Source organism: Pseudomyrmex gracilis, unplaced genomic scaffold (assembly GCF_002006095.1).
Source record: "Pseudomyrmex gracilis isolate BER0280 unplaced genomic scaffold, ASM200609v1 scaffold_11, whole genome shotgun sequence".
NCBI classification, from domain to species: Eukaryota; Metazoa; Arthropoda; class Insecta; order Hymenoptera; family Formicidae; genus Pseudomyrmex; species Pseudomyrmex gracilis.
Window position 1 is genome coordinate 284,179 of NW_018020595.1, and position 17,185 is coordinate 301,363.

The window sequence follows — 17,185 nt, forward strand, 5'->3', positions numbered from 1 at the left end:
TTTTCAAGAACTATCTGCTCTGCGATAGAAAAGAGAGAGAGAGAAATTTCTAAACTCTGAATCGAATATGCACAAGTTGGTGGTGTAGCAAAACCGCAAAATCGAAGTTGAAATAACCGAGTGTATTATTGCGAAGCGGGTCCAAATGTCTCGACCGCATCTATTACCGCACGCACTGTTACGCAGAATTATCTCGAATCACCGAATGATATACTGCGACGTGAGAGAACGAAAAATCATTACAAAACGTCGTTAAGAAAGACGTCAATATTGACACTGATAAACCGCGAACAGTAACTTAACTTTTTTCTAAGTTTAAAGAATATATACGACAAGTTGCGATTCCGCGTAAAGAAACGTGTTTATTTATGTAAATAAAACCGCAGCGTGCAAATGTTTCTAGTTTTTCTTTTAACTAATTTGTAATCCGTTTCCATATTTCTTCGACAAAACTTTCATTGGCGAACTGGAACAAACGCGTCGGCAGATCATAAAGGAAGAAAAGTACAAAAATAGCGGTAAATTTATCTGAAAAAAGAAATCTATATATATATATATATATATATGTATATATATCTTGCAAATCCGTAATGAGCAAGGAAGGCGAAGGTATCGGCGAAGCGAGCACCGGTCCGAATCGAATTATATGAGATCGCATGAAAGAACAGATCGAAGCGGTAGATTGCATAGATCGGCGGTGTTTTACAAACGTAATTAGTTGTACTGGTTTCTCGTGGACTGTAATTTCGAATCGGATATGGTTTGTGCGTGGATCGGTATGAGAGATCGCATGCCGACGCGAGCCGATCTTCCCTACAACACAGATCGTTGCGAAGTTATTTGGAGAAAGTAATTTTGTTTTCTTTTTTGTTTTGTATTTCGCGGTCAAGCAATTAGAAAAAAAAATAAAAATTATAATACAAAGAAGCAGGAGAAAGTAAAATATCTCTCGAAAACCGCTTCCGCGCGTTGTACGTTCGCGAAAACATAGAAATTTAATTAATATTCTTTTTTCTGGAAAAAAGAAATAAAAAAATTTTTTACCAAGTTCGAATTTTTTCATCTCGCCGATCTGTCGCGTTTGCGAGACGCTCGATCACGCGTCGGCATCGACAGAAAATTGCTTTCGGCAAATCTGAATTGTTACAATGCGTAATGATCATATTATAATTTTAATTGCGTGTAGCGAAACGATGCGCCATAAATATGCGTACGATATAGAGTAGTAATATCACTGTTGTGTGTGTTCCGATTGCGGAAGGGTTGCACAAGTATCGCCGAGCGTGTGTGTGTATAAATCAACCGATTCACATCTATAATCACGCGCGTACTTTTTTACTGCCGTCTCTCGTATTTATGGCGACACGTAAGTAGCCGAGAAACGCGTAACTCTTTCGAGCGGTGTTTTTATTGCGGCCATCGGGATCACATATCAATTACATGTAACGGTCTTTACATACCTTGACACCATCACGACACAACGTCTCCTTTGTAGAGGCCTCGTGCAACGATAAACCGATTCCAAATTGACCGCGGTGTGTTTAATACCGCGCCCGGTTACTCGTTTGGTCGATGTTTGAGATGATTCAACACGCGACATTGAACACGAGATACACCTCCGATTTGCAAAACAAGACAGATCGCGACTCTCGATCGATGTCTCGCTTCGATCTCGAGTCATCGAGATTGGATTCGTTCGATCTGGACAAAGTCTATTCGCAACGAGGCTGGTATTTGTATAATATAAAATTATAAGATCGAATTACACACTCGGTTTATATATCTGAGATGACCGTCTTTGACCTTGTTCGTTCCGCTCGACGAGACTCCATTCAATTTCGCAGCGCGAATTCTCGGTAGTTCGACACGGGGCTTAACGCGCGTTTTCACACGTTCCGTATTACGATGGCAGAGACGCCCGAGACCATTGGCCTGTTTTTAATTCGTCTATGCGCGGTGGCAGAAGTGGGGGCGCGCGGAGTGCGCTGAAGTTGCACCTCAGTGGTGGGGACACGCGTAACTCGGTCTCTTTCCTTCCGGGTGGCCGAGCGGGATGGATGCGTCGACTGTTGCTGCGAAATACGGCGCGCGGTGGTGGAACAAGTTCACCGTAGCTGTGTTTGCCTACAAGTTCTCCGCTACCGAGTCAAAACACGACGAAAAACAAAAATACACCATTCTTCCTTTCCTCCATTTACTTCGACGAAATTTTCCACATAAAACTATTCATTAGGTAATACGCAATATAGTGCTGCTTTGAGTAAAATGTCGCGACTTTTTGTTTACTACTTTACGTTCTGTTTTTACAACGTTGATATACGGCACAGTATATTCGCGATGAACTAAAGAAAGAATAAAATAAAATTAATAAGAGAGAGAGAGAGAGACGATTTCGCGCGTGTATCTTTCGTGTCAATTTCATGCGCGCGCAGTTAGTCCGGAACCGCCATCTTAATTCGCATCGTTACTTTGCAAAAATTGTTTCGTCGAGTACAAGTGTCGCGTTAAGAACAATATCGCGATTTCTGTTTAAGTTAATTTGTATTCTTTTTGTGGATTTTCGTGTGACAACGGCGTGAGCGAGTAACAGAGAAGTGTTTTATCAGAAGTAAATATTGAAATAAAAGATTTATTTATATAGAATCACGATTTTCTACAATAAGAGGAGACGGTAGTAAAATATTTCGAATTCTAATATCGGTATAGATACAGAAAATAAAAATTACATAAAGAAACTAGTGATAGAGAGAGTCGAAATCTGTAAAAGTCAACTTGATGTTTTAGAAAATCCTGATGGACTCCTTAACATCGTTTACTACAGAAGTACGGAACATTCGCACACATTTCACAGATTTCGACGGGCGTTTTACGAGCTAATACGTGTTTGCAACACACTGGAAGAAGTGATTGAAGTTACATGAAAAGGTGCATATCTTTATAAAAATAAAATATATGGTTTTATATTAATCTTTGCTCTTTAAATATACTTCAATATTTAATTGCTTTGCAGGTTTTTCTTATTGTATTCTATTGTTTGTTTCAGGCATCGACGGATTTTCTATCAACAGGACAGATGTCTGTGGTACCGGAGAAGCCTATTTCGGGCTATATGGGGGCTGGTACGAAGGTACATGATTTATCTATATTTTTATTTGAAATAAACTTGTAAAATATCTAAGATTCAAAATTTTAATAAAAAGAAAACAAAGTTTTTGTAATTATTCACAAACTAGCAAAATTTCATCTGAAAGATTTACAATAAATCAAAGTTTAAAGTTTTACATTTAACTTTTTTTGAAAACATGGTTTTTGTAAATTTATCTTCTTTTTAACATTATAGCATGACTTGTATGAAAGAAATCTGATAATTGAAGTTTTTTTATAACTAACGATAAAATTTATATTTTTGTTACAGAGGTGTTGTAGCTGAAAGTGACCAGCCCTTGGTTAGTACATTTTAAGGTAACAGGTGGTGGTGTTTTTTGCTATAAATCAGTGCGAACGCTTAGTACATATTTAACAATAGATGTATAGTAGTTTGACAAATCTAACAAATTATAGAAAATAAAGCATTGCGCACATTAACAAAAACTCATATTTGTTTTGAAAAAAATATATTGGAAACTTTTTCTTGTCTTTTATACTTGAATATATTACAAATTTTCATATAAAATTTTAAAATATAAATTGGAAAACAAATGAGAAAGAAAGAAACATGAATATGATAGTATATATTTTAATATTTTTTTATACTGCGTGCTCACTGCATTATTTTTTCTAAACCAAGATGGACTGTTGTCCGCAAAGCGTCGAAATTGACACTTATATTGTGAAGCAATTTCGTGGAATCACGCGCAATGTTACAAATTCGCGAAGATCTATAGTTTTGCTACTTTTGAAATATACTTTCGAATTGTTTTATTGAATATTATCCATATTTTATGAAAAAGTAGAGTCACGTATCTTAAAGAAAAGAATTTAGATAGATTATTAGTTTATCGTAAACACGAGATTTTGTTTTCGATTGTTTGTCAAGTTAGTTTTGCAAGATAAAAATTTTAACGACGCGTCAAATTGTTCATAAGATTTATACGTATGTAAATATTATACAATCTCGGTTTAACTGTTAAAAGTCGGATTACTCGTTAAAGTCAAAAAATTTACGCGTGTTTTATGCAAACGTTTTTGTTTACTCCTCGTACGACAAAATTATGCTTCGGTCAAATTATATTGCGAGGCACTCTGTCCTCGTACCATACTCGCAAATCTGCGAGAACGCTACCGAGGTAGCATAAATCACCGATGGACCACGACGCAGATGTTGGACCACTTTCTAAGACAGGATGACAGGAAGATGCAGAGGAGTTGGTAAACCCGCAGACGTTGGACCACTTTCTAAGACAGGATGACAGGAGGACGTGAAGTGACTGGTGGACCCGCTTCTTGAGACGAGAGGAGAGGAAAATACTTCGATGGACGACGCGGGACGCCGCGCACACATGAGTACAAATGAAAACTCTTTCTGTTTCTGTTCCTTTTAGTTAAAATAAACATTTCTTTCTTATAAATTTTATATATCATTGGATTAATTTTATATGCTGATGCGAGAAAAATATATCAGATTTGAGATAAAATTATATCAAATTAAAAATGAAAGTAATTACTTTTTTGTAAAACCGGCTTTAATTTTTTTGAAATTATCACGTATAGTGAAACCTTAGTTTATATATTCCATCGTGTATATTTTTTTCAAGAAACGAAAACAAAATTTAAATACATACTCTCTATATGCAAACATCAGACAACTAAAAAGAACAGATTAAATATTTCATATGTAGAGTAGTGTTCGCATTAATTTTCGCACTGATTTTTAATGGTAAATAAAGAGGTTCCGCATTATGAGAGAAGTAACTTTCTTTAGTCACCATTTTATTTACCAACTTTCTTTATTTACCATTTAAGTTTTGCATGATTCATATTTTGCAATTATTGTTATATCATATATGTTTTCGATAAACATGTTTTATATGTGAATTTTTACAGAAGTTTTTATATTATTATCAATGTTTTTATCTTGCTATATATTTTATATGTGTGTATCCCTGAAATTTCAAATTGTGTTTCCCCTTTATTCTGCTTTTGTTACACAAGTTTCCCATTTAACAACGCGTATAAACATTCTGACAAACATAAAATATAAACTTCTTCACGCGCGTTAAAATAAATAAAATAAAACTCGTGGGGAATAAGAAGCAGGGAAATATAAGTTACGTGAACGGAGATATTGTAGGGAAATATTTTATGTATTACGATCTCTTTTTACGGCGCGCACTTCCTGTTTCATACACTCGTCATAGTCTGCTTCGCACGAGCGTTAGAGTCTGTCGACTCTTCATATTTCGGGAAACAAGTCGATATACGCGCGATATACATGTGTATGTATACGTCTAATCGTGATGATTCGAAGGAACGAGTGCATGAACTATCGCCGGTTGCATCACAGAAAGTTGCACACATAAAAATCCGTCGCTTGTAAAAGAGAGCGTGGTGAGAAAAAGAGAGCGCGTGCATACGTAATCACATTAAATGAATTGGAATGGAATTCCAAAGTGGGTAATCGCGTGCGCGACGCGCATCGTTGGTGTTGGTAATCGTCCAGAAATTGTGCAACGTTCTGGCGTCAAAAACGTTCGGTTGGCGCCGAACACGAAGTTCGTCCTCCGATGCGCAACGAATCGTTTGACACGATTACCAACCACGCTTCGCTAAGAAAGAGAAAGAGCTTAGAGAGCGATCGTATATTTATTTGCATAGGATGTTTTGATACACACGAAGATATACGATCACATTCTGTTGCGCATGCAAATATATATTGCGCTCTTTTTTCCATCTTAGGGATGTAAATGTCAGACTATATCGCATACCCTTTCGAAATCTTCTTGAACCTTCAAAATTGTCTCGAACTTACCTGCAACAAAAATAAAATATAAAAATGATGACATCGCGAAACAATAACAAACAATTTTTATAGTCGTAACGAAAGAACGTGTATTTGTGCGTACAAACAAATGAATTACTAGATACGCGGATCAGATCGCTCTTGCAATGTTTTTGTTTGCAAATCCGAGAAAAACACAGTATATAGAAACTCGTTACAGACTTCAAGTACGTTATTAACAATTGTTTCGTATTCACGCGAGTACGCGTCTGAAACCGCTAGAAAACGCGAAGACAGTCAAGTGTCACATCTACGAGTCGTGTAGCTGGTTTGGCCGGTCAGATTTGTCATGGGGCAGCCGCGATTTGCATGTACAAGTGACAATGTCGGAGCGGAACGTTTCCACGGTCGTTACCGGGACATTGCGCCGCAACCTCGGTGATCGATACCGTGGCTGTCTCTCGTTTGACACGAATCTCGCGTGCAACTCTCTCGCGCGGCGCAACAACAACGGTCGCTCCTCTGCAGCACGAAAGGAGCTTATCGGGACCAAGTGGTCGTGTCGCAAGAGCACTGTATTTTGCCACAACGTTCGAATAAACAAGAGAGATGCGTTTGTTAATTACGTGTGCAAAGGCAATTTAAAATATAACAGTAGATAGAATCAAAACTCGTGAAATTTATTTTTATTAAAAAATAAAATGTAAATTACATTGATCACGCGCCTGTCCCATAGAAACCGAATTATTTTGTGATAAACCACAGACGGATCTAGTATAGGATTTCAAATTTCGACTTTTGTTAAAAAAGAGAAAAGAGCGAACTTGATTGTTATTATTCCGGTCCGCACATTGTACGATTTCTCCGCTCATTGTTTTTCAGCTTCATTCGGAAGTGAATTCCGGACTTTAGAGCCGGTTAAGAACTCGCCAGTCTGAACTGCATATCAAATCAGTTTCTCGCGTGTTTCTGGATACGAATATTCATGTTTGTCAAGGATAACGAGTCGGAGCAACTGGTTTAACCGGGTAATATCTCTTACGGGGGCCAAGCGCGTGCTGCGTTAAAAATATTTCCGATATTATATTCCGGTACGCGCGATCGAGAGGAAAGCCTTTCCTTGTAATTGCCAACGCGCGCGGACGAGACAGAAAATTCCATTCTCGATGACGATCGCCGATAGAATTTGAACGTATTTTGTCGCTTCGCGAGTCGACGACGTCGCGTTGAATTCTAATTCGAAGGTGGTTTAAGATCGCGACGCGCGCCTCCATCAGCTTCTAATGAAAATTTCAAAGGTCGTTCTTTGTGCGCAACAATAGAATAGGTAAAAGAACTTACGAAAGGAGTGTGCAATCTCAGGGCAGGGCGTCGGATTGTGTTCGTTTCTGAATCGTTCTTTGAACGAACGGCAGTCACTTGCCGCCCCGATATATCTTAGCGGAGCTTATGCGCGCGCCCGTTAATTGCGTGATTTGCCCGAAGGAAAATCGCGACTGCCGGTTTTCGTCCGTTCGTTCTTCAAGACGTATATATATATATTTGATCTTTGCTTGTCTCAATCGCGTATTTAAGATATTATTAACGGCAGCTCTCGAAGAGATCGCGTACTTCAATTTTCTACTCATAATCTCCGACGTATCGTTTAGTCCCGTCGATCAGTTTGTAATTAATTCTTGACGCAACCAGCGTTTTCATCATTCTTGAGGGTTAGGATTTTTTTTTAGTTTCCGTAGAAACTCTAGCGTGTCGCTTATTCTCGATGTAGCAACGAAATATCGTCGAAATGCATCGCGACCGTCCATTCCGCTCGCGATTGACGACGTTTGTCCCGGGGTGTATCGCACCTGTTGCGTGTTACGTATTACCGTTACTACGGGTCACGGTTAACGCTGACAGTAATAGCAGTTCCCTCGTTTGCTCTCTTTCTCCCGCAACAGAATAACAAAACCGTGTATGACCAGAATGCGTGTCGAAACAAAAGTTTTACCAGCAAAGCGATTAGACAAATGGTCTCTCGTGACTGGACGGGTATTACCGTCGGATTATTTATTAAAAAAAGAATTAGAACAAATTTTTATTTATACATATAAATTTTTTCCGCGTATCGATGGGAATGAAGCTGTTATCGGTAGAAAGTTTACGTATTATAAGAATCACGTGGGATTAGTAATTACGCATTCGGGCGCGTGCGCTGCTTCTTATCGGTGCATCGTTACGGTAATATTTTCCTCTCACGACTTCCCCACATTTTCTCTATCTCTCTTCTCCTCGCGTAACACAATTGATTTACGTGGGCACAGCGCGCTTTCATCCTGTACATATACATCAAAAACTTTAAACGTCGCTCGTCTCTCTAACATCTGCGCGCAACCATATGCAAAACCAGTCCTGCCAGATGCAAAGCGACGCGTCGTTGTAATTAATCGATGAGTAACACGCATCAAAACCGCACACATCTCTCAGATCTCGGATTTAATTCGATTATGAGCGCGCATAAATTACAATGCAGATTAAGCCTGAAAGACATTCCGACAGAGAGATGACATAATCCCTCGCGATTGAATCGTTATTTACAATCTTTTGTTTTGAACCTTTCTCTCCGCGCGAGAAATATATTTCGCCTACATTCGCGTTATTGTTAGAAATTTGAAAGGCTTATAGAAATCTGCGTGCCCGTACCCGTGGCGTTTCGATACTCATTAACAACGTGCTCTTCCGATTAGCAATTTGGCGGAGAATCGATGACTGGTCAATTCGCACCGAAACACTTTCTCGTGCATCAACGAAAACGCTTTCTAATGATGAAAGACCGCGCGCGGTTAATGACGTTAATAACGCACCGTGCCGCATCGATTTGTCGATCTCGGCGCTAATGCATCTCAAAAGTTTCCCTCGATGACCGCAATTCCCCCCGGAGATTCGAATCGTTTCGTCGTAAGTATAGTACAGTAGGTATGTGACGAGCGAATTTTCACAATCCCTGAATCCGTGTGGAACGATAAAACACCGCCTGACCGTATCGCTTCCTCGATAAATTATCGTTGAAACGAGAAAATGTATCTCGTCTACTTTGGCCTTAATTGTCGCTCCGTGAACTATGATTACAAGTCCGCCGCGGCAATTCATTACTCTTACGGATTAACCGAACCGCCGCGTTCCGGCACAAATGTTTTCTTTCGCCGTTCGGTAACGGCAGGTTGAGAAAATTTCAACAAATTTTACTTGTCATTGTTGTTCACGCAAAAACCCAGCGAGATAATCGTCGCGCGGGGTATGACAAAATGGTAAAAAACTATTTTATTTATTTATTTATTTATATTGAAGGCACGGAGCGTAAAAAAAAATAAAAATAAAAATAATTCAATTTTATAATATATCACAACTTTCCACAGTAGCTTTACACAGTAGATCTGTGTAATTACATCAGGTGTAACGATCGGTGTTTCTATAATAACACATCGCGAGGGTAATCGTTTAGAGTCTAATTCGTCTTCATCAAAAAGAGAAAGTCGAAACATCGCCCTTTCTTCGCTCGAATATCGCGGTTGCTAATTCACACACGTGAGGCAAAAGGAGTGCGAATGCCGAGGAAATAAATGGAGTTTGCTGTATTACCTCGCGATATATCGCGTCATCAAATATTCGTAATTGCACGTAAAATTGCATGACAGGTAAATGATATTAGTCGGAGATATCGTCGCAATGCGAAGAAAAGGAAAACGCGAAACTCCGCGGTACGAGAATTTCATTCGATCGGACACGTGACCGAGTCGCGAAATCGCGAAGAGACGACCTGTTCGTTACGAGACGTTCGCATCTGTCGATATTGCGCGCACACACCCGACGTTTAATGTACAGCTCTCCCGCGCCGGTAATTACACCGTTGTCAGTCAATCGGCAGCAAGGTGCGATCTCGATTGAGAGATCAAACGATGCGCAAAGCGATCCCCGTCGCCCGACGTCGAAAAAGATCATCCGCTCGTTCGGAGAGATAATGTGTTGAGAAACGATCCGTATCGCTTTATTAATTGATTCTTAAGATCGAACACCGATATAGGAATTTGATACGACTGACGTAGCTATATATATACGTATAATTTAAAAGAGTGATAAATAATAATAAAAAAAATAATAATAATAAAAATAAAATTTTCAAAGTTCTTTTTGCTCTTTTCGTAGACGCAAAAAGCTGCCGTTGATGTTGCGCAACGGATTTTTTTACGGGTCATAAAGATTATCGCGCTCTCGTCTTTGGAGCGTAAAAAAAATGTTGCAACCATAATACAGTAGTTATTCAATCAGCGGCAATTCAGTGGAATGATTTATTTTTGCTAATGTAGAAATACGAAACTTCAAATGCTACATGCATACCAATTTGTTTCACATGTACTCTCCCACACACACACACGCGTAAAACGTTGCAATGAACGATAATTAATTATCGCTGATTCGACGACTGACGGTTGCGTGCGTTGAGCTCTATTTTGTACATATCGGTGCTTGGCAATTAACTGTCACTACCCCCGACAACGGACTGTCGTACTCGTCGTTTTGTAACCGTTGATCAGATACGCGCGCGATCTGATTGATTCAATAAACGAAATCGATAGATACGATTAGCGCGCTAACTCACACATTTGACACCCACCTTCAACGGTGCTTAAATTCGCTTTTCATACGCTTTTATGTAATTGTTCGAAGCACAATCTCGGGCGCAATTGAATTAAAGGATTTAGAAAGAGAAGGTCGACATGTCTCTCGGCTTTCAACGGGCTGATCAAGCGCGACTGCGCAAAAAGAAATCGAGTAGCGATACTTTCGAGTCGATTTTACGCTCGCCGGACCACGTCGAGATCAACCTGCAATCTGCTCTCGACAATGACCGGCGAGGCCATTTTATCATTTTTAACGAAAATTTTTGTCGAATCACGCGACGCGAAGTCGACAGTTTTTAATCGCACTAAGATCGCACTTGCGCCACTTGCGCGCGCCGCCGTTTGAAATCGTGGCATTGTCGAGCAGCAGCAAAATAATTTCGCGCCGGTGTTACGAGAACGTGGTAATAATAACGCGGGTGTTACAAGAGAGAGATTACACGGACGATGATTATTATTAGACGCCGCAATTTACTGAAGCACGATGTAATCGCGCTTCTTGCGAGCTCACAATTCGAGCAAGAAAGTACGTAGCATTTTAAACCCGCGATCGCGCGCGTCGAGAGTAGCCTCGAAAACGGTGTAAAAGAAAACGCCGCTCGTCGTCGGTTCGCGAACACGTTTTCCATTGAGAATCATCGGGAGATATATACGAGAGAATTTATTATTAATGCGTGTGTCGCAATAGGAAAATTAGGGAACGCGCGCGGGTGAAATTACGCGCGACACAATTGAGCGTTTAGGAAACGCCAGCGGGTGTTGAATCGAATTTGTTTAATCAGCCGTTGGGAAAACAGAAGTGAAACTCTCGGCACCGACTCGTCTCTCTCTCTTTCTGTACGTGGATATAATTGATGTAATTATCGTGCAAGCTATTGGCACACACACGTTCATTTTACCGTGTAGGAAACCTCTCGCCGCCGCGAGAGCTCAGCCGACTTCGGAGAGGAAATGCAAGTGCGCGCATTCGCGCACGTACGAAACGTTTACTCGCGCGTTTCGGTAATAATTAAATTCACGTGTACGCCCCGTTTCGTTTTGGTTTCGAATTTGTTGTGTCAGTGCGACTTTTATTGAGCAATTGTTATTTTGTCGAATATTTTTTTATGCGCGCGGTCGTCCGCGAAGTTGCGGAATTTCGAATTCGAAACGAATTAATTAAATCGAACGATCGTAATCTCTCTTCTCTGTATATGTAATTTTTCAATTATATTGAGATATTGCAAAAGTTAACTTTTGGAGAGAACATATATCGTCACCGCTTTTAACCTCCTTGCTTAAAAACTCGCAACTTCCTGACTAAATAATCAGTTAACGAAACTTCCTGCTAATTGAAATCCCCGTGTCCGACGACACACAGACGCGCGTTGTGCAAAATCTCATTATTTCCCAATCGGCCGCGGGTGTGTTACCGCAAGACGCGAGATATCATCTCTCTAAATAATAAAGATTTATTCGCGAATTGCGCTTACGCGCATGTGTATTCGTTTATCCGAAGATCGTGCGGTGTCGCTTCAAAATGCGCTTCAAAACTCAGTCTGTCTCAAATGTATTGCGCGGTGAAAATCTTCTATCTCGCGTTTTCATCAAAGGAGCGATATCCTGACGAAAGATAAACAGACGGGATACACGCCGGGAGACTGTATGTCGCGTCGACGAGCGTCCGTTATTCTGAAATTAAATCGCGGGAGAGACGATAAAATAAAATGGAAAGCGCGTCGTCTGGTGTTCGCGATCTTGCCTAACGCGTTCGCGAAGTCTCTCGTCACAACAGCGGATAATCCCGCGAACTACGCAAATAATCGCACCGAGGGAAAACTGTTTGACCGCGAGCGTCGTGGACGATAATCGTCGATTCAAATCTCGCGATTGTGAGGACTTGTGTCAACAAGCGACGTAATTGAAGGATCTTCGACTTTTCTCGCGTGTCAAGAAAATTGATGATTCTCTTCGATTATTTTCCACCCGAAGACGAGCATACTCCACTTTGTCCGTTTATTTTCTTCTTTTTTTTCTCTCTCTCTCGCATTAATTGATTTTCTGGCAAATGAACGGAGAAGACTGTTATTCGCCACCTGGTTTCCCGTGCGATCCGACCGAATAGACAAATTGAAATTCTCTCGGCGCGCAATCGCGCATCGCACGATTTCCATCTGGCTTCGCTCTCCTCTCGCGCCCGCTCCGTCCCGCGGTACTTTTCTCTTCCTTGAGTTTAATGACTCCTCCGTTATCTAATCCGATGTCATAATGTCGCCGTTTACGTTTACTATTCTCGCGCTGAGCGAAGCTGCTCTATAAACAACGGCGTTATTTCGTAATAATTGTGTTTTTTTTTCGTACACCACAGATAATAATATCAACTTTTTAAAATCTCATACGCAACTAGAGTGAAACATTGAGATATGGTCGTTGAATAACCGTTACATGAAACTTATCTGGCGGCGGAAGGAAGAGAGAGACGAGTCTCTTTGTAATTGCGCGCGCGCGCGCGCGTGTGAGTTTTCCTTTTCGAAGCGTACCAATCGTGCGCGCAGATCGCATCCGGGTTTCTCATTTTTTTTTTTTTGTTTTCGTGCGACGACGTAATTGTTCGGCACAAAGGATAGAAAGTGTGGCGCGTGGCAAAAATCTTTACCGCAATATTTAATGCATTCTTCGGCAAATGCCTTCGATACTTCGCGGTGTGTGATAGAGACCGTCTTATGCAACCCCGCTTGCGATTCCAATGCTCTCGAGTCGATTGCATAGTTGGTAGCTGAATCCACGTAAAAAAAAAAAAAAAAAAAAACAACCGGCAGCGAGAAAGGCAATTAATTTGTTTACATATTTTAATCATTTATTTATCTCGTTTGAAGAGAATTACATGTTACTTTTTTCACATAAAATTATTTTAATAATTTTTTTGTATAAATTATTCTCAGCAATAATGTTTTTCTAAACATTGTTACGTGAAATTATTTTTTTCTCTTAAAAACAAGGTAATTTTCTTGTTTCGTCGCGTAGAGATCTGTTAACCGTCAGTTATATAAATTGATTTTTGCATTCACAGTCATGAACGGGCGAAGGTTGATAATTATCCGTTTAAGTCACTTCGAACCCGACAATTCTTGGGTCATGACATGTGCAAGCGTTAACTGTCCAGAACGCGATTTCGCAGGCGGTAGCGCGCGCGCGCGCGCGCGCGGAAGGAAGATCGTTGCATTGTGTGTTTCGTAACGCGATCCGCCGGCTTCTTATCGCGCGATCCTCGAGGGTCGGGTATTTTAAGCGGGATCGGGATCGAGAAAGTGTTTAATGTGAGCTCCGCACGAGAGCTGACAGTACATAAGTCACCGCCGAAGAACGAAACCGCACGCCATCGTGTTCCCACTCGAGCGTTTTCTTTCAAGAAACTCGCGCCGGCATGTCGGAGGACGATCGCGAAATTCGCGATACTATACGTGGCGGCGTATAATTTCACGTATCACGCCGCCGCGTCGTACACCCGGAAATCGGCGATATAACTCGCGCGGTGAAACGCTCTCGCGCTCGTGGATTCGCCGAACGATAATCCGAGCGAAAAGCGTTTTTTTTTTCTCGCGCACTAACTCTCGGCGCGCGAACGGTAGGCGGATTGTTGATTTACCGATAGGCTACTTTAAACAGCGGGTTTAGACTCGTTCTCATTTATTTACTTATCGATGCGTTGTCAGTATTGTGAAGAGAAATTATGAAGACGTAGATCTCATCGCGCAAATGTAAAACATTTTTTTGTTTTTTTTTCTGTAGAAAAGACTATAATGCAAAAATATTGAAAATATAAATGTGAAATCTTTTGAATACAGTTGTGTTATCACTGTACAAATGTTCGTTATTCTCGGCGATACGATACGAAGACTGATTTCGTAATTGAGAAACGATCATTCCGTCTGCGTACCGATGATTAGACTCTTTGTGCACAGAATGTCTACGCAGCTCGAAAGCTGAATACCGTATTAGAAATAACAGGCAATCGAGATTCGAATGTGCGCGCTTGGCCAATACGAACGATGAAATATTGTGACAGACGAAATCGCGAACTCAAATTAAGCTGGACCCGCGGCGAATAATCGCGTCAACGGGATATCGTGACGGCCGGTGGACGCACGCAATATACATACATAGTTCGAGAACGTGTGTACGTCTGAGTTTATTGATCGGAGCGACGTATAATAAAATTGATCGATTTATATTTTCCACGCGCCTTTCACGAACGACACACACACGCGATCGCGCGTAATAAAATCGTTGCCTCGTTGTTACGCTAACACACAATAAGGTGTGAAAACAATAGTTTTTTCTCTTTTCAAACATTGCGGCTACCAATAGATCAACAGCACACGAACGTAATCGCTGTCTCACTTTTTTTTTTTGTGGACAATTCGCCTCATTAAGTCACACGAGCAGGTCACACAAGAGAATATCTCATAATTGATATTCTCAGCATCTTAGTAGTGTAACTTACACTAAGTTGTTTGGAAAGTTTGTGGCAACAGGCTGTACAAGTTGTCATATATATATTTTTTGTTTCTTTAACTTGAAAAACACAAAATGTGTTATTAAAATATTTTTCGATTCCGAATCATTGTTGCTTTTTTTGTTTCTTGCAGAAAACACGGTCGATCGTGCTCGCAAATTTTACGAAATCACGTGCGAATTACCAATCGCAATCCGCTCTCGCGTGCAAAATCGCTCAGGAATCATTTATGCAAATGAGTCTCAATATAATGAATATAATTATTTTAGATTCTGACGCACATGTTTCTGGAGCAAAACTTTTCTGCGCCCGCCTCTAATTACACAGTAATTATGTTGTACACATCGATAATTTGTGTTTCATCGAAACTAATATATTTAGATGTATGAAAATTATACTGGTTACTGTGCATGATTGGATTGTACTGTACAAAACCCTTCACTGAACATGTAGGCCAACCAAACCGCGCACGTGCTCATCCGTGCACGTGTCGCTTGTTTGTTTCGCGAACGCTCCGACTCGCGAATCACGATCGGTTCCAGTTCCGCCAATTTGCTCTGTCACATTATAATTTTGATTCGCAAAAACTAGATATGCAAAATCACACGAATTCGCTTCGTAATTGCACAGAAGTTCATTCTCCTCGAAAAACGATTTGATTAAGTCCGGTGTGTCAGTGACGTCAATTTAGATTTGCTGGCTAATTAATAGAAATATCATATCCAAAGTAGAAGCGAATGTTTCGCAAAGTAAAACATAAAAGAAAAACAAGAGAGAGAGATACATAAAGTATTTTGTGTTACAGCCTGTACAATAAATCCGTGCGCGAGTCTACGCCAAACATCAAGTTTTTGCTCTTGAAAAGATCAGGGTCGTGCGAGGGAAAGCGGCTTTGTTGCTAAAAACTCAGCCTGCGTGCGCAGCGAAATTTACCGAATTCCTGTCATCGGATTTATAAGAATGTTTATGGAGAGAAAAAGCGGAAACGCGTATCGCGCGCAACGTAGCAACGAGCATAGCCGCTCGCTTTCGAAAGCGGCCGAGTAGGTATATACGTATAAGTTCGATAGTTGTGTACAAAAACACATTGCCGTCGTCGTTGCCAAAGCGGCGCGCGGAGCTTTACGTCATCACAGAAGAGGAATAGATTTTCTTATCTTTCGCGTAAATCTAGGTCTTAATAACCGAGAACTTCGTTGCGATGCTTGCCACGTATGTCCGGTAAAAGCGTGTGTGCGATCGCGCGCGATTGCGAGTTAACACGCGAAAGCCGGAGGAAAGCCGTGACTTAAATCGCGAATACACACCTTACGCGGTGGCATCGTTGCTTCGAGCGTTGCGCGCGAATAAAGCTTCCGATTCTAAAGACAGTATATAAGTGTCTCCGCACGTTGTTTCTTCGACGCGCGCACAAGTCTAAATTCATTGAGGAAAGCCGTGCCGTTTCGCAATCGCAGCTCGCATTGCGGCAATAAAGTTTAGCGCGTCACGAAACCCACCGAGAGAAGAGGAGTTCTCTTTCTTCGACAAATTGCAGACGGTTACTTACGGTGTGGGTTCTTATCTCAACCCGCGCGAGTCGCTTGTTGCGCAACGCGCATTGCACACAGTTTAGAGACTGTGATTTTCTCTAGGATTGTTTTTTTTAAACATAGAAAAAAAATGTTTAGGTCGAAGATTCTTCGCTGCGCGGAAACACGCGCTTTGAAGATGTATACGTCGCATCTTGACACAAGTTTATTTCTGTATTTAATCCTTCTCCGAACTGTGACCGTATCTCTGCTAGTAAATTTCGCGTCTAAATGGATTGCGAGATCGATAGAATCGTTATGACCAAATTCAAAATTTTGAAATAATTAGAAAGTAAAGAGAAAGGCGTAGAAAATATCGCGAGTGGAAGATAATTTCTATTTAAATTAGTAGCTGTTATAAATGTTGCGAGATGAGTCTAAAATGATTCGAACAGCTTAGGAAGATAAAACACATCTTCGGACGATGATCTGCGCCGTAACGGGCAGACGAAGACTAGTAGAGAGATAAGTCTATAAATTTCTGCGATTTTTATTTCCGCGCGAGTCACGAACAATGTGCTCG

General features: G+C 40.7%; 1 protein-coding gene across 1 annotated transcript in view; it reads right to left on the bottom strand.

The window, feature by feature from the left end:
• Positions 1-17,185, bottom strand: part of LOC109863608 — a 50,021-nt gene that overhangs the window by 21,014 nt on the left and 11,822 nt on the right. The gene's annotated exons all lie outside the window — the stretch shown is intronic.